The sequence below is a fragment of the Girardinichthys multiradiatus genome, chromosome 11 (assembly GCF_021462225.1).
Source record: "Girardinichthys multiradiatus isolate DD_20200921_A chromosome 11, DD_fGirMul_XY1, whole genome shotgun sequence".
Lineage (NCBI taxonomy): Eukaryota > Metazoa > Chordata > Actinopteri > Cyprinodontiformes > Goodeidae > Girardinichthys > Girardinichthys multiradiatus.
The window spans coordinates 14272528-14278390 of record NC_061804.1 but is presented as its reverse complement, the minus strand read 5'-3'; the positions used below and the strand labels follow the sequence as shown (position 1 = coordinate 14278390).

Here is a 5863-nt window from a genome sequence, read left to right as displayed (position 1 = left end):
ATGAAAACCAAACAGCTTTTATACAGATGCAGGTTGGAGATATTACCAATGAACCAGAATAGCTAATCAGATCAAATGTGGAGCAGTTGTGGCTAGGAGAATGCAGAGTAACTGAAGGAAGGAGGCTAATTACATAGATGAGTGGAGCCACAGTGAAGTAACAGAAATATCTAAATGTAACAACATGCAAGAATGAACCAAAAAACCTAATCTAGTGTAAATGAACTAAAATATCAGCAACTAGAGAACATAAACAGGGAAGTGAAGAGAAAAAGGCAAGAAGTAAATTCAAAACTCAAGCACCTAACATAGCTGAATCATTAAAAAAAACACATTACCTTCACAGCTTGTAAGGTGGATGGCAGTCTGTTTACTGCTGACCTTGTTCTGAACCTTACAATGCAAGTTTCCTGTCAGCTGACCATTCAAGCTAATAGTGACACTTTTATTCTTTGGACCGCCAGCTTTAGTCTGTATTAATGGGTTATTATCTAGAGAAAAAGAGAACTCTGTGTCGTCTCCCTCTGCTGAGCAGTTGACTGTCCTCTTTTCTGGTGACAAACATGTCTGAAACATGGCAGGGTGTGATACTGGAACTGAAAGACAAACACGAAAGGACTGAGTTACTAATGGGTGGTGTGTAGAAAAATGCGTACAAAGCTGATCTACTAACCAGGTGCAATGAGGATTGCGTCTCACATGAACAAAATAGCAAGTACAATAAATTTAGCGTTTTTGCATTCATGAATGTGCAAGAACATGTGCTGATCATTAGAATGTGCAAATACTTGGGGGAGAATATCATGATGTAAATAATAGCCACCCCAATGCGATTTATCAGTCCTGAAATGGATTGTGGGTGCAGTTTCTGTATCTATGTCTGAAAGGCAGGTGCAACCTGGCACACACAAATGTCTGCTGTCATTGTGGCAAGAAGGAGGCATAGATGCAATAATGGACAACTAAGAGAGACAAGAGAGAGAATCTACCGTGCATGTGTCAATATATTTCAACTGTGCATCTTTAATTGCACATCATGCAAAGAACCCAATGTGCTGTGATGTGGATAATTTAATTAAGGGGAAAGAAATAAAGCCATTCAAAGGCAGATTTATTCTTTCATGGGTAAACTGGATGCTGTAATAAATAAAAACTTACATGGAGACAAACCTCTAATGAATCCTTGCAAGACTAGTTTGTCTTTTTTATTGTTAATATTAATTGGCCGAAATTTTAGCTGCAACCAGTTAACAAACTGTGCGTGCTCCTGTGGCGGATAATCAGTTTGCCACACCGTCACTTTATGGCACAACACCGGCAGCTCAGTTAAAGGACCACTGCCACTGAATGATCTCCCTCGACTGTTGCCAGGGCATTGATGGCCATTTACAACCCAAACACAGCACTGGCTAGTTGCCTCCCTTACGAAGCAATGGCCTTATGGCGGAGGGTCGCACGCCACGTTAGATACAGTTTTCACCTCCTGTGCTATGGCCTGTAATCCATCAGTCTGATTTCTTTAACTCTTGATTAATGTTATAACAATTCGGGCTTCTGCTCTAAGCTGATTTGAGGAAATTGCTGGTATTGTCGGAAGTCTGACAATGAAAATAGTCTATCTAAGATGTAAAGATGTAAGTAGTTTTTAGGTCATGATGGACAACATACAAAAACAGTTTTAAAATAATTAAGTCATGTTCTTTTTTCTTTCTATATTTAACAAAACACACAAAGCACATTCATGTTGAATTGAATAATTGTGTCCAAACTCACCATGGTGACAGCCAGCAGAACAAACAAACTTCACATTTAAATAGGGTGGTCGTGTTTTGTTTATCATAAATAACAAGCAATTTTTTCATATCATTTAACATTCTGTTCCTTTGATTGAATTGTAAAACACAATCATATTTAGGAAATGCAATTATACACCTTTAAAGATAAACTAAATTGTATACCTAGCTCAGAATTATAAATTTGTTCCTACCTAAAATCTGTAGACTGATGTTGATCATTGATGGGATTTGTTTACCATCATTACCAAATTCCTCTAGATGATAAACTCCGGAGTCAGTCTTCGTGGTGTTGTCAAACTTAAATGTTCCATTTTTGCTGGTTATATTGCACCTGGTACTTATGTCCAAAATTGCATTGTTTTTAGACATACAAATTGCTTCCTTTTCTTTTTTTAAATCTATCCTTGTACGAACAGGAAGGTGAAAAATGAGAGGTTGTCCAAGTGCTCCATAACATTTGTAGTCTTTATCACTTTGAGTTAAATTGCATTCCATTATTCCTAACAGAGAAAAATTAAAAAGAAGCAAATCATGAGGACACAAGATAATAGCAAAACATTCTAATGTCCACTGATATTTAATAAAAAATGCAAAAAGATACATTACAAAAGCTATTTTAAATGTAAGAAGCTTGTGTTAAATATTCTTAAATTACGACAGTAAGATCAGTTAGAAAGAGATTCCCTAAATTATATTTCATTTATTACCGTAGATTTAACGATATTATTAAATATCTGACATCAAAAAACTATAACTGTATGAAATGTACCTGTTGCCAATGTTGCTAGAACCAGAACTGGCACTATCATGTAGATGAAAATCATTGTCTGTGAAGACACAACAATTATCAAAATGTTATGAACATATAACCACTGAAATTAAACCAGATTAAATTGTTCCTGCCTTAGTTCATTTACAGTTACCAAAATGATTTATCTTTCCTAAATGCCAAAACAGAGAAAAATAATATCTTTTTTTAATTATTTATTCAAATTTAAAAGCTTACATGTAACATAGACCATGCTAAGATAAATATGTCTTCAAATTTGAGAAATCCAAGATGACGTCATGGGTTTGCAAGGTTCTGATTATGATATTTACAACATCGGGGTAAATGAATACATTTGCACCTTTAAAAACACTGCAACCTTGAGTGACATCATGGAAAAATCTAAAGAAATGACAGAAGATATCAAAAAGAGAATTGTGTACTGCTACAAGTCTGGATAATCGTTGGGTAAAATTTTAGATCCTGAGGGTTCCACATTCATCTGTTCATTCAGCTATATGCTGTTCATTCAGCTATAATAGCCAATTATTATTAGTATTCCATTACTTTTTCATTGATTTTTTGTTTTATCAGAAGAATTACCAGGGAAAACCAAATATTATTAGTAATTTGGATTTTAGCTGCTCTTACACCAATGACCCAGCTTTCTTAATTAGACTACAATGGACTGTTATTACTTAGTTCAACTTCAGTACCAGTAAAAGCAATATATCATTAGAACCTGAAAATGTGGATTAAAGCTGTTTTGTACCAGTGACTCAGCTTCCCTAATTAGAATTCAGTGGAATGATGAGACTATTAGATTTCTCAGAAGGATTTGTAGATTTTTAGATTTCTTAGAAGGATTGTAGTATCATTTGATTTGCTTTTCTGTGTCTGTATCTGTGTTTATTTTCTTTGTGATTGTATTGTAATTGTATGTACAGTGCTTTGAGTGTCTCGTTACTGAAAAGCGCTATATAAATAAACTTACCTTACCTTACCTTACCTTATATAAACACCATTGAAATGTCCTGCTTTAAAGCTTTCAGAAAGGATATAATAGTAGTATAATACTAGTACTGCCTTCACAGGGTGGCCACAGGTCTATTCTGTCTTTCCATGTCGTATTGGTCTAAGGATTTGTAGAATTATAAATGAAAACAAAAGATCAGATTGTTACGCTGCCTGTAACGCTGACTCAGACTCAGACTTATGTTGTCTATTTAATGTCAAAGTCATGTTAGTTTAAAAAGTCATGCTCATTAACAAGAGGGCATCTATAGCACTGCTAAAATCTGTGTCTTAGTCAGAGGTGGGTATTAACTAGTTATATTCAGTTACATTTACATTTGAGTAACTATGTAAATGTAACTGAGAAAGGAAAAAATATAATTATTTCTAGAAGTAGTTTTACTACACCATATTGTTTACTTCTACTAGAGCAATATAATTTTGAAGTAACCCAACTCTTACTTGATTAAAAATTATTTTTGCTACTCTACTTTAGTCACTTCACTAAATGATGAAACAATTTGGTTTTAACCAAAAAGGTAGCAGACCCATAAACCTGTCTGCTGAGACTTCTGGGTAATTGTTCTAATTTTATTTTCTGCTGAGCCTGTTGTGCCATTTTGAAATCAAGCAAACATACAGTAAACAGTAGATATTATCACTGGAAGTACTTTGCACTGTTCTAACATGTCTACATTACCTATTCCAAGTATTGGTTTCAAATGTTGTGGAAAACTGAATTTTATAAATGTGTGTTTCTTCTGCCTGAAAATTTTAGTTTTTAATGACATTTATTCATAAACAAAAAAAATATATATTTTATTATACTGGTTATCAGGACGTGAAAATAATGGGAGATGTGTGTTCCCACTGTTTAGACATTGCTTGTGAGGTTCTCCAAGGGTCCTATGCTAGAACACTACACTCAATAATCGTATTTCAAAAAGAACAACAAGAGTAATTAACAAGGCTCTGTACCGAGATCATACTAAACCACTATTTATAGAATCCAAATTATAAAACATAATTGCATTAACAATGTATAAAGCTAAAAAGAACGGCCAGAAAATTTCTCTGACCGTGCTTCAGAAAGATGACAACAAAAGATGAAAATCATGTTTTCCAAAATAAAAAAAACAGGAGAGTTATGACATAGATGAAATAATCATATTGTAAATGTGATTTACCCTGTAAACATTATTATATTTAAGATATGTGGAATCATTTAATTTTTAAAGATTTTTTAACCTAAATAGGCTGCACAAATTACAAGAAAAACAATATTTAAATGTGCTTTTCTGTGACATTAGAATAATTTGATTTACTGAATCACTGGATTGCATCTGCGTAATTCAAATTTTAGTAATCTTAAGTAAGTATTGTAATGTTTAAACCGTTCTATGTACAAAAAAAACTATTTTCCTCAATGAAATATATTTTTTGACTGGGCAATAAACATTACAGACGGATTATCTCTAGATTTATGAAAAAAAAAATGAATCATTAGAGTTGAAATAAAGTTTTCAGTACTTACGCGCGATAGAAGATCGTCATCTGTAAACAGGCTGGTTACTTCTCCACTGACTGCAGGGAGGTATTGCAGAACCTCTTATCTGTGGTCTGGACAGAACTGAGAAAGACGTTCAGTGAATGACGACTGAATGGTTGTATCTTCATCTTTGATATTTACTCATTAGGTAGAACTGAACATATGCAAGTACTTAGAGTGCAATATTTATGTCAGAATATTGTGCATTTGTTTAACGTTTGTGTGTGAGAATTCATTAATATCAAAAATTGTTTAAAAGAAATATAAACACTTTTCTATTATGGGCTGTTAGTGACAGGCAGTCACATTATATAGTGTATATAGAGTGCCTCTCTATATATGAAAAGGCTCATCAATGAGGCCCTATTTAATTTCACATAACATCCCAATGACTACAGCTTTTCAGAAAGCTACATTAAGCCTGGTAAAACATTGCAGATCAGTGTCTCAATAGACATAAAATACATAAAAGCAAGATGACTTTAGACAAAGTTTAATGTTCATGGAATAATACAGAGAAAAGATTCAAATAGGTTATTATTGGCTACAAGTAATATTGAATGTTCATTACAGCTCGTGGCCCATTTATAACGTATTGTGCTGTAGAAATGCAACAGTAAGTAACTAAAATCATCCTTCTTATTGACAAGACTGAACTTAGTTAACACTTAATTATGGTAACATTGTAAGACAATTCATTTTTCAGATACTTGATAAAGTATAAATAATCCACAT

At 33.5% G+C, this 5863-nt stretch overlaps 1 long non-coding RNA gene across 1 annotated transcript; it reads right to left on the bottom strand.

The window, feature by feature from the left end:
• Window positions 1-2109: 2109 nt before the first annotated feature.
• On the bottom strand, window positions 2110-5209 carry LOC124876158. The gene is made up of 3 exons (XR_007040235.1): window positions 5114-5209; window positions 2566-2623; window positions 2110-2296 (listed from the first exon to the last, which is right to left on the bottom strand). It is a non-coding gene; the product is annotated as an uncharacterized LOC124876158 (long non-coding RNA).
• Between the last annotated feature and the right edge of the window lie 654 nt (window positions 5210-5863).